The sequence below is a fragment of the Plecotus auritus genome (assembly GCF_963455305.1).
Source record: "Plecotus auritus genome assembly, chromosome: 1".
NCBI classification, from domain to species: domain Eukaryota; kingdom Metazoa; phylum Chordata; class Mammalia; order Chiroptera; family Vespertilionidae; genus Plecotus; species Plecotus auritus.
Window position 1 is genome coordinate 163,776,592 of NC_137770.1, and position 17,520 is coordinate 163,794,111.

A 17,520-nucleotide genomic window follows, 5' to 3' on the forward strand; every position below is an offset into this window, starting at 1 on the left:
GAAAACAGTTTCAGTAAGAACCATCCTAACCCAGATCACTGGTTCTGTCATTGATGATTACTTGGTTGTGATGATCTCACCACTGAAGTTTGCAAAAACACCCTCACACCTCCCAAGACTTTGAATAAATGTATTTGTCTCTGATTACTGCCTGGAGAGGGCATCTAGTCAATCAAGACAGCTCATCCACTGGGACCTGAGCTCGTCATAATTCTGCCAAATGCTCTGTCACCATGAAATCACTACTCAGTAGCCAGGGCTTGTTGCTCTAGAGGACCAGACACGCAAAACACTAGGCTTCCAGGGTATTCTCACATCAGAAAGCGGGAGGTCGACACAAGTTACATGTTTTAAACAAATGTGCATTATACACAGAACATAAGCATCTACCTATTTAAAACAAGGGTTGCAAACTATGGCCAGCAGGCAATTAGCTGTCTGGTTTTGTAAATAAAGTTTTATTGAAACACAGCCATGCCCAGTCATTTAAGTATTGCGTGTGGCTACTTTCACAACTCAACTGTATTTCTATATTAAGTATTTGAGACAGAGATTGTATACCCTGCAAGGCCTAGAGCATTTACTATTTGTCCCTTTAAAGAACAAGTTTGGGGACTCCCACTTTAAAGCATGTTAATTGAAAATTTGTATTCAATAAATAAATGCATGGATAAATGAGTGAATGAAAAAAGAAAGAAAGTGGGGGGGTCGAGGTCTTTATGTGGAGGCAACCAGGGATGATCCTGCTACTCGATACTTAATGTGCAGACCCTGTCTCTGAAGGAGTTATTATTAAAAGAGAAGACTCAGACATCTGGGCAATTCCAGCCCTAATTGGAAATGGACATGGTGTCCACATATAAATAAGGGAGCATGTGTCCTTTTCCACGTCATCTCCCTGAACAACCATCCATCTGACAGTTTATAGCCTGGTGGGAGTGACAGCGGATATATTGTTTACTTTCTGCATTAAGGTGTCTGGTTTCAGCATTTACGTTTTGTATAATACTTTACATAAAACATCCCCTTAAACCATTTCATTTCATTCTCCACATTTCTGAGATAGACTGGATAGTTTGTTCCTACACACAAAGAAGCTGTATCTAGAAGCCTAGATGCTTTTTGATGCCACATCTAGGAATTGTATCACACAGCTCCTTTCTATGTATAAGCAACACACACTAGAATTTCCTGGGTCTCTAAAATAAAGTTATTGATTTTTTAAAAAATGAGATAAAATGGGAGAATAATAGAAGTTGAAAACAATGCCACCTACCTGGAGAAATCCAATGCGCTCTCATAATTTAGGTTGTTATCTTTTCCGGAGGTTGGACTGGATGATTGATGATATGAGAGGGAGGGACACAGATGAGAAGTTAGTGCAAAAACTTTTCTCCCCACCCAGTGCTAAGCTCTCACTTGCTGGGTGTCAGGTGGTGGCTCTGCCAGGTAGGGTGGGATCAGTTCCTCTCGTGACATTTAAGGGGCCAGAGTGTCTTCTGACGAAAGGCAGAATGAGGTCTGCTCTGCAGGCCAGCACCACTGGCTGCTCCTTTAAAGAAGCTCAAAGGGAAGCTGTGTATCTACCCAAAAGACAGTACCTACATAGATATAAGGAAAAGTACGGCCATCTGTAACCAGAGGGAAGTTTCTCTCTCTCTGTCTGTCTCTGTCTGTCTCTGTCTGTCTCTCTCTCTCTCTCTCTCTCTCTCTCTCTCTCTCTCTCTCTCGGTGTGTGTGTGTGTTTCCTGAGGAGACAGGGCACAACTTTCACAAGGTCTATATGGGTTCATGACCCACTTAAAATGAACATTCACCTCAATTTTGATTCTGCCTTTTTTGGGGAGTTATTATAATACAGCAAATAACCACTAAAGGACTGTTCTGTGCAAGGCAATGAACAGGATATCTGAGACCTAATGAAGACCAACATAAAGCCCATAATTGGGAGATTTATAATCAGGGAAGAAGGGTGTTTAATACACAGCGTAAGAGAGAAGTTGTCCATTGGTAGGTGGGAAAGGAAGCAAGCATTCAGGGGACTTTCATGAACTAGGCCCATGAAGGGATTCAAGTGAGGTGCAGGTAGGTAGGTAAACTTTGTAGGCAGAAGCCAGGATGAAAGAAGAAAAGAAAATAAAGACAAAAGTGGTGCAGATATCACTAAAAAAAAGCAGGCTTATAAAAGCAGTTGAGAGCTGAAATAAGATTTGGCATTTTAGTTTCTCTCTTATTTTATGGGGAGAAACGGGGAGATACAAGAGGTAAGCAACTGGTATTATTTTTCTAGACTAAGATGACTGCTTGGATTTTAAGAGGTGACTTTGAAGACGGAAGACCTGCAATAGTCACAGGAATTGTTGGATTTCATAGCACGTGACGGACACTTAGGAAACCCACAGAACAGCCTTTGATCATAGTTTGCAGTCCCCTGGGCATGGCCTGATGTAGCTGGCATTGCAGCATAAGCCAGAGCTCTCCTGAGCGGATCCCATTCCACATAAATGGCCTGAGGTCATTCCACCCTGATTTTAAGCAGTGGTATTCTTTTCTGACATGACCCTAATTTCGCTTGTTCATATTGTTTTAAGCCAGAGTAAATGTTCCCTAGAGAGGAAAGACATAAAGCTTGTCAGAGAGTCGGTGTGTGATTCATCGCCTGACCTTACAGTGCTATGTGCAGTGCTGTGCACCCTGTGGGTTCTCCATAAATATTAATTGCATTGAGTGGAATGTAATTTACACGTTGCTCATTTCACAAATAGGTTAAGTGAAGATTAACAACTCCATAGCAGTCCTAGCAGACCGAATTAAAGAATATCTGTGTGTGTCTGTAATGTCTTGAATCAGCCTAATCAAAGTGCCTCACTCTGGAAAAATCTATGTTGGGGGAAATTGTTCTTTAACTCAAACTGATACTCATTCGTAGAAACATCTGTGAGCCTTTATTCTGTGGTCCTCATTTCCCCCTTAGTAGCAAGTAGTTGCAAAATATTAAAGACGTAACGATTTCTCTACATTATTTCCTAATTCATTTTGACAAGAAAACAAGGTGAAAGTAGACACGGCAATTCCACAAATTAGGGATGGAAGGCTATTCCATTTAAACAACCTGGCAGCCACACTCTCAGGTCAGGGATCTCCGCATAGAATGTGTGACGAGAGGCTTTCTTCCTTTTTCTTACCTGATTTATACCTTTCTGAAAACGAAGCAACGGCTGAAATACAGGATGAAATACAGACTATCTCTGACCTCTGCGCATCTAACTTTTATAAGGAAGGTATTCAATCAGGGGCTGCAAGAACTTCCCCATCCACCGGAAAAGAAATGGACTGAGCGTACAAACATGTCACACATGGGAAAGTTATAAAAATGCAGAGCCAAGAGCACTGTTAAAATTTCATAATATTTTAAATCACTTATTATTAAATTGTGTTCATTTGGTTTCCTCTTGTGTTTTTCCACTCATATGCGAAATCTAATGAACAAAATGAACTAACAAGTAAAATGTGACAGACTCAGAGAGAGAGCGAGAGCGAGAGCAGGCTGACAGCTGTTGGTTGGGGGAGGCTGGGTGCAAGGGGAGTGGAAAGATTGAGCAAAAAAGAAGAGAAAAAGCATGGACATGGACAACAGTACGGTGATTGCTGGGGGGGGGGGGAGGGGTGATGGAGGAGGGGAGATAAATGGTGATGGAAGGAGACTTAACTTGGGGTGGTGAACACATAGTATAGTGTACAGATGATGTGTTGTGGAATTCTGCACCTGAAACCAGTATAATTTTGTTAACCAGTGTCACTCCAATAAATTTTAAAAAATCAAACTTCTTTCTCATCAGACCCTCAAACTTTCTAAACTGAATTATCCTTTTCCTTAATTAGCTAATAGATGTGCCTTGTGAGAAATGTTCTGTGATCAATAAGTATTGGAAAGATGCATTATGCCTTAATGTTGTAGGTTTATAACACATATTAAAGTCTCTGAAAATTTGGCAGTAAAGGAAATGTGAAATTATTTCCCTAACATTTGAATAGAGAATACTTTATCATGACAAACATACTATTGTTTTGTGAAAAAGTGACCAGCCACTTTGGGGAATGTGTTTTAGGTATAGAAGATCCCTTCTCCCATAGTCATTTGTTTTTTATGAAACACTAAGCACTAATTCAACTGTTGTCCTTAGTTAAGCTGGAAAATTAATAGGTTAAAAACTTTGAGATCAGATTTTTTAATGGCTAAATCCTGGTTATGTGTTTACACTCAAATTGGGCATTTCCCCATAGGAGAAGTTACTTGTAGATATATCCTGACATTCTTGATGCTTCCTCCCACCTCTAAACATTCTGAACAGGAGGTATTGCTTTTTAATAGCACATCGTTTTTTATGTTGAAATCACAAAGGAATGTCTTAACAGTACATTTTGCTTCCCCATCATGGCAAAGAACAGAAAGGGTGCCTAGCAATCAAAATATTTAGTGATTTAGTCCCTTAGAACATGGAATTTGGGTTTTGACCCTTCTGACACTTTTGGAAATAAAGTTGACCCTGGTCAAATTCTCCATAGTTTTCCTGAGAAATGAAATCAATTGATAATTCTAAAAGCAGTTCCCTGGTGGAGACACAGAGAGAGATAGAACTGATTTTTTCCAGGAACAGAGAAAGTAGAGAGTTTTTACATTGTATTTCCTTCTTTGCGCCTTATGGAAATATATAACAATATACAAAATATACACAAATGTAACAATAGTGTTTTAATAGTAAAAGATGATATAATAACAATTGGAAATTTATGAATGTTACTCCATTTCAGATTGGAAAGATTTACCAAGGTTCAAAGACATTAATATTCAATATGGCTCTTATTCCTTAATATGTTCATATTAAACATGAGGCATGTGGGGATGACCTTATTTCTAGATCTTTCTTGAGCTCTCCTTGAGGGCATGTGCTTACCACTCATTTTAGTTCTGACAATTCAGCATTATTTAAGGGTACGGTTTTAGATGGGGGCTGTTAATTCTGTCTACAATCCTTGGGTTCTTTTGGCCATGGGAACATGCATTTAACCTGTTTATTTTAGAAATTTGAGTATTAAGAGGGTCGCTTCGCTTTAAGTTGCTTCATTCAATTTAACAGGTATTTATTGAGTTTTCTTAATGATGTTATGTGCTCGGAATAGCAGAACCCTTGCTCTCAAGGAAATTCTATTTAGTGGTGGAGGGATCATGAGACTAGAAATAAACAGATCTTGCTATGGTAATAGGAAGCATCCCCTCACTCAGAGGTGTCAGGAAAGACTTTCAGGGGAAGTGATGACTCATCTAAGTGTGGACACATGGAGGCGTGATCAAGATAAAGAGGGCAGTGAGTGTTCCCAGTAAAGGAGAAAGTATATTCAAAGGGACAGAGTGACTCCTCAGAGAAATCTCAAGTCCTAGGTGTAAGGTGGGACCTGCCCCCAGCATAGGTGCTCAGACCTGCATTTTTAGAATGACCAGTCCCAGGTCACTGAACATTTTTTATGGGACTGAGCGTGGCTGTGTTATAGATTCTTTTGTTTTGTTTTGTTTTGTTTTTAATCCTCACCTGAGCATACTTTTTCCATTGATTTCCAGAGAGAGTGAAAGGGAGGGAGGAGGTGGCAGGAGAGAGAGAGAGAGCGAGAGAGAGAGAGAGAGAGAGAGAGAGACATCCATGTGAGAGAGACACATTGACTCGTTGCCTCCTACACACACCCCGCCTGGGGAGTGAACCTGCAACCGAGGTATGTGCCCTTGACTGGAATCGAACCCAAGGCCCTTTGGTCTGCAGGCCAATGCTCTACCCACTGAGCCAAACCTGCCAGGCATGGATTCTTTTTCTTGTGGACCAGTGACTACAGTGGGACCGGAACCCTAAACTTGGTCCTGGAAATGGAACTTTAGCCAGTCTCCCAGGAATCCCACCTACTTCTAGGTGAACCTCAGGACGCTGGGGCTGGGTATGAAATGAAAGAGTTGAGGGAATTAAATATGTTTGAGTTTCTTCAAATGTGAAATGGGGATTGTGGGTCACTCACCTTAGAGTGTAATTGTGAGAATTCAATGGGCTAATTAATTTACATGAAGTTCTAAGAACAATGCCTGTCACAGCAAAAAGTTCCATGAATGTTAGTCATTATTAGTCATAGAAATACCACCATTACAAATAAGTATAATAAAAAGCAACTGATGTCACATAAATTAATATTTTGTCTTAAAGATACAATAACCTAAAACACAAAGAATTTCCCATTTGTGCTACCACTGTGTGGGGATTAGAAGAGTTTGAACTTGTGAGCTGATGTCACTATGATAATTAAACAACTCCAGAAAAAGTTTCTTTAAAGGGGTAAAAAGGAAATGAATAAAAGAAAGAAGGGAGAGGCAGTCCTACATTGATTGAAAGCCACGTTTTTCATGTCATGAATGAAGTGCATCTAGGGTGTTCAATCCTCTGCCTTAGGAGGTGTATTAAATTCTCAATGAGCTTGTAGCCTCTTAAACAATTTCAAATAACTGTCTATGGAAAATCACCAGGCAGCAGCACGTTATGCTGATTTCTGGCCAAAGGGAACTAACTTCAATACATGCATGCTGACACATTAGGAACAAGCTGTCACATTTAAAGAAAACGTATTCTAAGTGACATTATGAGATTGTCAAAGCTTTTGTGGTTGTTTTTGCACAGTGGTTGTCAGGAAAACAAGTGAGGTAGAAATCTCTATTTCTTCTTGATAGAAAGATGACAGAGTATTGACAAGTTATAAACAAATGATCCATTTTGAATTTCCTGGTTTGGGTCTTAAAAAAAATACGAGCAGCAAATTTTAGAGTAGATATTCTTTACAGAATCCTATAAAGAGAAAAAGCCTATACTTAATATAAAGAAAATTTGTATCAGGTATAATAGGTTGTTTTTAAACCCATGGTCTTTTGTTGTTCTTTACCTGTTTTCCATAGTAAGAACTTAAAACTACAACAACCCATGTGCTTTTTAAACACATCTGATAAATGCCAATTATCTCCTAGGTTCAGAACCATGTGAACAGAAGGGGCCGCTGCCACCTTTGGTGAGGCCACTGCTTTCTCACAGCTGTTTTGTGTCTTTGGAGGATGGCCTTATCTCCTGATATCCTCATGCTTAATGGTTTTGGGAAAGCAAAATGCTATTGGTATTTTCTATGAACTTGAGAACGCACGGTATAAACAAAGACAACTGTGCACATTCATTTAGTCAACCAACACTTACCTGATTTCCTACTTTCTGTCAGGCACTTCCTTTCTTACCAACAAATAATTCTGAATAAAATATGAAAGAGGAAGAATTTTAATAAATTATGCATTTTCTTTTTTAAAAATTTACTTTTATTGTCAACACTATTACAGATGTCCCCATTCCACCCCCCTCCCCTTGCCCACCTCCATCCAGTCCCTGCCTCCCCTTCCCTCTGGCCATCACTACACTGTTGTCTGTGTCTATGGGCTTTGCAAAAAAAGTTATTTGCCTAATCCCTTCACCTTCCTTTATCCAGTGCCTGCATCACCCCTTCCCTCTGACCGCTGTCAGTCTGTTCCATGTATCCATGTCTCTGTTCCTATTTTGTCAGTTTATTTTGTTCATTAGATTCCACATGTAAGTGCAATCATATGGTATTTGTCTTTCTCTGACTGGCTTATTTCACTTAGCATAATAATCTCTAGGGCCATCCATACTATCACAAAAAGTAAGATTTCCTTCTTTTTTATGGCAATGTAGAATTCCATTGTGTAAATATACCACAGCTCTTTTATCCACTTATCTACTTATGGGCATTTGGGCTGTCTCCTGATCTTGGTTATTTATATAACTCTGCTATGAACATAGGGGTGCATGTATTCTTTCAAATTGGTACTTTGGGATTCTTAGGTTATATTCCAAGAAGTATGATCTCTGGGTCAAAAGACAGTTTCATTTATACTTTTTTGAGGAAACTCCATGCTGTTTTCCACAGTGGCTGCACCAGTCTGCATTTCTACCAAGAGTGCACAAAGGTTCCCTTTTCTCCACATCCTTGCCAGCACTTGTTTGTTGACTTATTGATGGTAGCCATTCTGGTAGGTGTGAGGTGATACCTCATTGCAATTTAATTTGTATCTCTCTGATGATTAATAATGTTGAGCATTTTTTCATATGTCTCTTGGCCATCTGTATGTCGTTTTATTATTTTTTTATTTTTAATTTCTTTATTGATTAAGGTATCACATATTTGTCCTCATCCCCCCATTCCCATCCCAAACCCCTCCCCACGCATGCCCCCACCCCCCTGTTGTCCATGACCACTGGTTAGGCTTATATGCATGCATACAAGTCTTTTGGTTGATCTCTCCTCCTTACCCCCACCCTCCCCTACCTTCCCTCCAAGGTTTGACAGTCTGATTGATGCTTCCCTGTCTCCGGGTCTGTTTTTGTCCATAAGTTTATGTTGTTCATTATTTCCCCTAGATGAGTGAGATCATGTGATACTAGAAATCCTATCTAATAAGAGTAATATGCAAATTAACCCTCACTCCGCTACACCCACCAGCCACGTCCACCAGCCATGCCCACCAGCCAATCAGAGAGAATATGCAAATAAATGCAACCAAGATGGCTACGGCCACAGAGAGGAGAAGGGAGGCTTGGGTTTCCCTGGCAATGAAGGAAGCCAAGCTTTCCGCCTGCCCTTGCCGGCCTAGGCCTCCACTCAAGGCTACAAAGTTTCAATGATAGAAGATACATAAATCCAAACAGAAATGGCGGCAGCCACGGAGCTGGAAAGAGCAGGAGGATAGGGTTGCCCCCGGTGATAGAGGAAGCCAAGCTTTCCACACACACTGGCAGGCCCAGGCCTCCGCTTAAGGCTACAAAGTTTCAATTATAGAAGATACATAAATCACAACAGAAATGGCTGCCGCCATGGAGCAAGCAGAAGGCTTGGCTTTGCTCCAGGCTACAAAGTTTCAATTGTAGAAGATAAATAAACCCCAGATACCAGGGCCTCCGCTTGGGTCACCAGGGGGCGTGGCCGGCCTGCAAACCACCACAGGCCCCTTGCCCAGGCCGCCCCACGCCCCAAGGGAACCCCCACCCTGATCCAGGACACCCTTCAGTGCAAACCAGCTGGCCCCCATCCATGCACCAGGCCTCTATCCTATCTAATAAAAGAGTAATATGCAGATTGACCATCACTCCAACACACAAGATGGCTGCCCCCATGTGGTCAAAGATCCTGCCCCCATGTGGACACAAGATGGCCCCCACAAGATGACCAGCAGTGGAGGGCAGTTGGGAGGGACAAGGCCTTAAAGGGAGGGCAGTTGGGAGGGACAAGGCCTTAAAGGGAGGGCAGTTGTAGGTGATCAGATCAGCAGGGGAGGGCAGTTGGGAGGGACCAGGCCTGCAGGGGAGAGCAGTTAGGGGTGACCAGGCTGGCAGGGGAGCAGTTAGGAATCAATCAGGCTGGCAGGGGAGTGGTTAGGGGGTGATCAGGCTGGCAGACAGAAGTGGTTAGGAGCAATCAGGAAGGTATGCAGGGGAGCAGTTGGGAGCCAGCAGTCCTGGATTGTGAGGCCCAATGGGATCGGGCCTAAACGGGCAGTCGGACATCCCTCGAGACGTCCCAGATTGGAGAGGGTGCAGGCTGGGCTGAGGGACACACACACCCCCATGCACGAATTTCGTGCACTGGGCCTCTAGTACACCTATAAGAACCGAAAATGAGACAAGCAATAATGGTTATGCTGAGAGGCAAATGAATCAGTCTGTAGTGAATTTCTTTCTGGGCCAAAAAAGGGGGGATAGTAGAAGAATATCATGTAAGGAAAAATATCCTGTAAGTAAATTACATCTAGAAAATTTTTACTTTAGAAAATTAACTTTCATTTGTAATGCTAACAACAAGACGCCCATGAAAAACACACATGGTGTCAAAACAAGCCAAAGGAAAATCATTTGGGCAAAAAAGGAAAAAGGATCCCAAGTCAAATTTATAGAAAATATTCCTTTATTAACTTTTGGTTGAGAATATGTTTGTATATTTTCAGAAAACAACTCCAAGACCATGTGGATTCCTGCAACAGACAGGAATTGACAGGACTGCTCCAGCCATGAAGACTGGAGAAATAGTCCAGAGATGGAAGACGCTGACGATGCCTTGCCATACTAGCAGTCAGCAGCTGTGCGTCGCTGCAGATTGTATGTCGTTTTTGGAGAAGTGTCTATTCAGGTTCTTTTTCCATTTTTTAATTGGCTTGTTTGTCTTCTTGGTTTTGCATACCTCTGACTAGGAGTTAATTTCCAAAATATATAAAGAAGTATATGAGTTCTTTATATATTTTGGAAATTAACTCCTAGTTAGATGTATCATTGGCGAATATATTCTCCCATACAGTGGGTTCCCTTTTCATTTTGTTGATGGTTTCTTTTGCTGTGCAGAAGCTTTTAGTTTGATGTAGTCTTATTTATTTATTTTTTTGTTTGTTTCCCTTGCCCTAGGAGACATATTGGCAAAAATATTTCTATGAGAGATCTCTGAGATTTTACTGCCTATATTTTCTTTTAGGATTTTTATGGTTTCCTGACTTACATTTAAGTCTTTTTATCCATTTTGAGTTTATTCTTGTGTATGGTATAAGTTAATGTTCTAGTTTCATTTTTTTTGCATGTACCTGTCCAATTTTCTCAATACCATTTATTGAAGAGATCTTTACTCCATTGTATGCTTTTGCCTCCTTTGTCAAATATTAATTGAGCATATAGTTGTGGGTTGATTTCTGGGGTCTCTGTTCTGTTCCATTGATCTGTATGTCTGTTCTTGTGCCAGTACCAGGCTGTTTTGATTACAATGGCCTTGTAATATAGTTTGATATGTGGTATTTTGATACCTCCAACTTTGTTTTTCTTTCTCAAGATTTCTGAGGCTATTTGGGGTTTCATGCATTTTAAGTAACTGCACTTAACATAGTTTATGTAGTTATGGAGAGTGTTTTCATGACATGTGTGTATGTATCAGATACATTATAAACAAAATTTGCATTTGAATTGTGATGAATAGGTTAAGTGCACTTAGACAAAATCATCAATTCAGATCAGCTAGTTATTTCTGGCACAATCATTTACATACCCTTAAAAAATCTAAATCTTTAAAATATTTTATAAGCATTTTAAAAGTATGTAGATATCAGTGTAAAACACCTTGGTTCTACCATCCATTATGGTCAGTAATACTTTAAAAATTGGATGAATTGGACATAGCAGAATTTCAACAAAGGAGGTATAGAGCTTTAATGATGAGGTGATCTCTCTTAAATTTAATCGGCTTTGAAATTTGGTTAAAGGCCTCAGAAACCTCCCTGGGTCCAGCAACTTCATTTCAGCCAGAGATTAAAGCACATTACTGAAAAGACCTCGGGAAATGCTTTTTAATGGAAACTATGCAATTAATAATCTGGATTAGGAAGTGTTTTCTCAACATTCATAAGATATTTTCCCAAGGAAGACATAAATTGTAATTATGCTCCCCTTGTCTTCTCCAAAATTATAGATAATATGCCGATTTTTCCTTCAAATTTTAGGCCAGCTTTATTCTTAATAATAACAATCCTTTGTGTCAAATATCTTACATAAAAATAAGAGATTTAGTAAAAAACTTCCTTGTTATTTATCATCATCCCATTATATTCTTTAATTGAGATGATAGCTAAAAATAATTCTAAATTATTTGCAACTTTTATTAACCAAATAATAAATTTTTGATATGCTAGGGAGGCATTTATAGGCCAGACTACTAAGTAGGTAAAGGTTGCAGAATTTTAATTAACATTTACTTTAAATACCACTAAGTTATTAAAGTTCTTTCAGAGCCTTGTTTACAATATCACTGTAAAATTTGGAGGGTGACTGTCTAGATTCCCAGAAAAACAACTTCCAGTCCCAAAACCACGAGGCAAAGCTGCCCCTTTACCACACTCCTTCTATCCTTGATATGACCCATGTTCACAAAGAATGGTAGACAGACACCTGCTCTCTGTCCACATCTGCTGGAGGCTAGATCTTTCTTCAAACACATTTTTAGTAAGTTATTCCCACTCCTCACCTCTTCCTGAGGCGTTAGCCCAAGTGGCCAGGTTAGAGCTATTGTGACCACTCCCAGTGATGGCTGAACACGGCCAACATGAAAACAAACCAGGCAAAGCAGGACTGGACTATTCATCTTTTCTTCTAGAATTTTCAAAGATGATTGTAAACATGTGGAGAGAAGGTCCCATTGAATTAGGACCATTTTTGGCCATTGCATGCCAATAAGTACAGAGAGATGTAGAGAGTGGGGTGGCATTGGGTGTGGTCAAGAAAAAGAATTGCAGTTTCTCAGGCCTGGGCTCTAAGCTCTCCACCAGCCTTCATCCCATAAATGTCCTGGTATACCCCAGTCAGCTTTCCACCCATATCTCACTTGTGATTATTGAGCTATCATTTTATTCTTCAAAATTATGAAAAACCTTAAAAAGCAGCATCCTTCTTTCTGTTGATTTTACACTCTTAGTTTTATTTCTCATTGTACATAAAGAATTGATTAGATTTTGGTGGTCATCTACACATAAACCTAATTTTTATATTTTATAACAATTATTCCTTGTTTATGTTAATTAACTGACATTTGATTTTTAGCCAATTTAAAGAGATAACATTTGTAGAAATAAGATATTTATATTTACAAGAGTAATTTTTAAAATTGGAATATTTGTGAATCAATAACTGAAAAAAATATTCTTGTTGTTTTGTATGCTAAAGGGTTTTGGACACATTATATTATACTTTCTCTTCTACCTAGCTCCTAATAAATATTGTGGCCAGAGGCAATGCACCAGCTCTTTCCATCCATTTTTCAGAAATATTTCTCTAATGATTAGGTACATGAATAATGATTATGCATCACAAACATTCCCTCGTGTTAGTCTTACAAGCATCCTGGGAGATGTCTGAGTTCAGAAATGGGATTATCAATTATTGTCATGATTATTTTAACTTGTGATTTATTTCTTCAATAGAACATGAACTGTCAAATGCTAATAGTTACTGGGTGTTGTTTCTTGTCTTAAAACCAGCTCACAAACATCCTTTGTTTTCTTTTACATATAAATGTGAACAAACACTTGGAGGATCATAGGGCTTTGTTGTCAGAGAAAATTATTTAATCATGTATTTTTTTAAACTTTTTAGATTTCAAAAAAACATAGACATGTAAAAAATAAAAAAAGGAATTAAAGGCCCTGGGAATATATTGGTTGATTATTGTACGTCAGTAGCTTCTAAGAGGGGGTTTTTCCTTCTGAAAGTTAAGAGATGACTCTTGTAAAGAATATGCATAGATCTCCCAGGTGGGATTCTTATTTTTCCTGAAGTCTTCAATTGCAAATTGTATTACAATGTAATGCCGTCTGCTGCATGAGAATACTTTGGAAATATCACTGAAAATCATAGGAGGCTATGAGTTAGGACTAAATAACAGTTGTAATTCTGCCACGATCTTTGATGAACTTGTATCATTTTAACAGGTAACTACTTAAATATACACCAGGCTAATAATGAACTTCCAAGCTCACTATTCACATTCAAAGATGCAAAGTTTAAAATGTTGTGAAATTATTTAACCTAACTGTTTTCAGGAACTATGGTATACGTCAAATCCACGTATAGGAGCTATTTTCAAGAGGCAGGCAGAGCATAAGAGGCATGTTAGCTCTGCAGAGAATCAGTCTGTGTTCAGCAGAGTTCCACTCGGTGCCTGCGGGGAGAAGGCACACTGGAAGCAGGTGCTCCTGAGCCGATGTATCAGGCCCGGCCAGCACACGGGGAGCGCACATATCCCTGGAACAATCAAACCCTCAGACTTTAGCAGTCAGGGAAAGGGGCTCCTTGTGGTTAGACTTGACTTTGAAAGGGAACCCAGAAATTTAGGTTTCCTCTATAAAAATGGAAATTGCTGGCTTTATTTTGTAAAACATCTGAGCATGTTACTAAATAAGGGCTATCTCCAGGTCTTACCTGAATTCTGGCCTTCAGGTTGTGGTCTCTCAACAAACATCTGAGTACAAGTCCTAATAAAAACACTAATATTTTAACTATGAAATACAAATGTAATGAAATTGATGATATTTGGAAAGAGTTTCACTAAAATAATGTGTAAAGATATATGCTCAGATCTTTGTGAGGAAACAATAAACCTATCAAGGAAAGTGAACATATCAGAATTGCCAGTTACTGATGGGTAATTTTTTAGTAAAAGCTTACCCAAAGCTGGATTGTTGGCTGGGTCAAGGAATTGGTGTAATTTTAATTTAATACTTATCTTCAGGTTATTGTCCTAAAGGGCTGTAGCAATTCTCACTTCCCCACATCAAGTATGAGAGTATTATTTCATCCACAATCTTACCTACTAGATATTATGACATTTAAAAAACTTGTGAGACTTCTTTCAGTGAAAACCTGTATCCAGTTATTAACTTTACTTTTTGGTTATTTGATAAATAGTGAGTTATCATTATCTTTTCACTTATTAGCCATTTTATTTTTCTCTTTCAAATTTTTACTATCTTTTTTCCCTGTTGTGATGTTTGCTCATATTTATCAGTTTATAGAAAACTTTGTTGAATCCTCTGTCTGTTTTATGTATTCCAGTTTTTTTTTTTTCCAAATACATCTTATTTGTCTTTAGTCATGTTTTGTGAGATAAATATCTGTGTTTCTTTTATGGCTTTTAAGTTTCCTATGTCATCCAAAAATTAATTTTGCATTTTTTTCTCCTAGTTGCTATAGGGGTTTCTAAGTCTAGATTGTACTAGATCTAATAGTTTTTTTTTTGTATTTTCAAATATTTATAATAATTGTTTCAGGTAATTTATTTTTATAACTATTTTGTGGACATCACTACAAATAACATATTCTCTGGAGGATTCAATCCCTTCTCTCTCCTCATTTTTGCTGAATTAATTGTTTTATTTTATCTTCCCTTTCCTTTCCTTCCCTTCCTTTCCCTTTCCTCCCCTCCTCTTCCTCTACATCCCAGAGTCTCTCTTCTAATATAATCTTGCATTCAAACATCTTTGCCTAACTTATTACAAGTGTTACAAATCCTGAGTCTTATTCAGCAACTTAGCTATACAAGTGCGCACATTGGTTAGAGTGTCACTGTCCTCCTTACATCACATTCGGTTTACCTGGGTGTCCTCATTCCCTCAGGCACCTCCTCCTCCATGCAGCCGCAGATCTGTGCCGGAGAACCTGCGCTAGTGAACTGCAGTGAGGGATTTTGCAGCGCTCCTTCTCTAGGTCAGCTGTCCTTGGGCAGGTCACAACCTGCACAACTGTCCGTGAGTGACCATGTAGGTGCTAAACTTCCCGAGTTAATGAATAACAATACACCCTGAGATATAGTCTCTGACCGATGTAGGAACTTTAGAATCTGTATAGATTCTTAGGATTACAGCCCTTTCCTTTCATCTATCTTGCCTGCCTTGGTTGTTGTATTAGCCTAGAAAGGAAGAAGAGGCAGTTAAATATTTGCAGCCATACAGCCCATTTTACTTGATTCTCATGTGAAATAAGAGAAATGTATCAATAAGGAGGGATTGTGAGCTATATCCATAACTTGGAACTTCTCAGCAATGGGGCTACCATGGCTTAGGGCTTATTTTGAGCAGAAATAATAATAATGGAAAACACAAATGTACCTTTTAGGTGTCAAGCTCTGCACTCAGCATTTTACATATAGAGGTGATATATTTTATCACCCAAACAGTCACACTAGGTTTGGTACTATTATGACCTTTGGTTTCCAGATGAGAAATTGAGTACAAAATGATTGTTTTCCCAAAGTTCAGTGGGGGGACCTAGGATTTGAACCCAAGCCACGTGGCTCCCTCAACTGTCTGGCACATTGGCTGAGGTTTATAAAAAATACTGAGAGGCAGATGGATGTTTTATTCCATTTATTACAGGGTTCCACAACCAATTACTCTGTTTCACAAGAGAGCTGAGCTTCCAACAGATCATCTAGTTAAATTGATTCTTACCCAATAGAGATGGCTTGATGATTTTACAAATGCAGCCTTTGAATGAATGCATTTTTACATAACCAGATCATTTTAGATAATAATAGCTAATATTAACTTCTGCATACCTATACTAGAGTAATATGCTGGGTGTTTCACATATATTATTTTCAATCCTCAAGAAGGTATCATGATCCTTATGGAGAAGGAACTGAGGTTTCAAACTTATATTTCAAGCCCGGCTGAGTGTGGCCCAGTGGTTGAGTGTGGACCTATGAACCAGGAGGTCATGGTTGGATTCTTGGTCAGAGCAGATGCGGGGGTTGTGGGCTCCATCACCAATAGGGGGCATGCAGGAGGCAGCTGATCACTGGTTCTCTCTCATCATTGCTGTTTCTATCTCTCTCTCCCTCTTTCTCCCTCTCTCTGCCTCTCCCTCCCGCTCTGAAATCAATGAAAATACATACTTTTAAAAAGTTATCTTTTAAAACAGGAATTTTCAGTGTTAACCTGGAATCACATAATGAATGAGACCACGTGCAAGGCTCAGGAGGCTAACTTACAGCAAGGGGAAACGCTGGAGGAAAGTGCGCGTCCTGGGGTTCTGCGGAGGGCATTTGTAAAGCTGCACAGGAAAAACAACAGCAGGAAAAAAAAGCAAGGGCAAAAGCGTACACGTGTGACTTTAGAATGCAGGCCGTGGCAGGAAAGGCGATTCCCCATCCATGCAGCAAACAATGAGGGATCGAAGGCTGTCTGGAGGCTGCGCGCACTCAGCAGCAGCCCTGGGCCAAATAAGATCGCGGGCGCTGGAACGTGCAGCAGTGCGTCGCACACGTGTCTGTAGTAATTACCATCACAGGGGTGCGGGCGGGCGCCATCGCCCCCAGGTTCCTCTCTCCTTTCTTGACCACGCATTAAAAAATGAATCACGCACACCTCTCTCGCACTTTGTCAGGAAAATAATAAGCCTTTTAAAAATTACTCACTGTGACTCTGGGTCAGCCACATGGGCTGCCAGTCTCACCGAGGAGGAAACATGTCCTTGTGATGACATCTCATTGTGGGGAGATGTATGGGGGCGGGGGCGGGGGCGGGGGGACAGGTCTGCTTTGCAGGAGGAGGCATTTCCTGAACCTAAGAACTCCACCTAATGTGGCAACAGCTCCCGTTTTATATACAGCTTCACACCTCTAATTTCTCATTTGATTATATAATGTGGCCCCCATTGTGCACATCACTGAATATAGTTTTTTTTTTTTTTTTTTTTGGTGGGGGGGTGTAGTAAGCCATAAAGATTTGCCTAGATCATTTAATTAAATGACTCATTTTCAAAATGAACCGTAACAAGAACGCAGAGTCTTTGAATCTTGCCTCTGGGGGTAAAAATGCTGTAGAGATATTTAAGAAAATTCAAGGAAAATATTTAG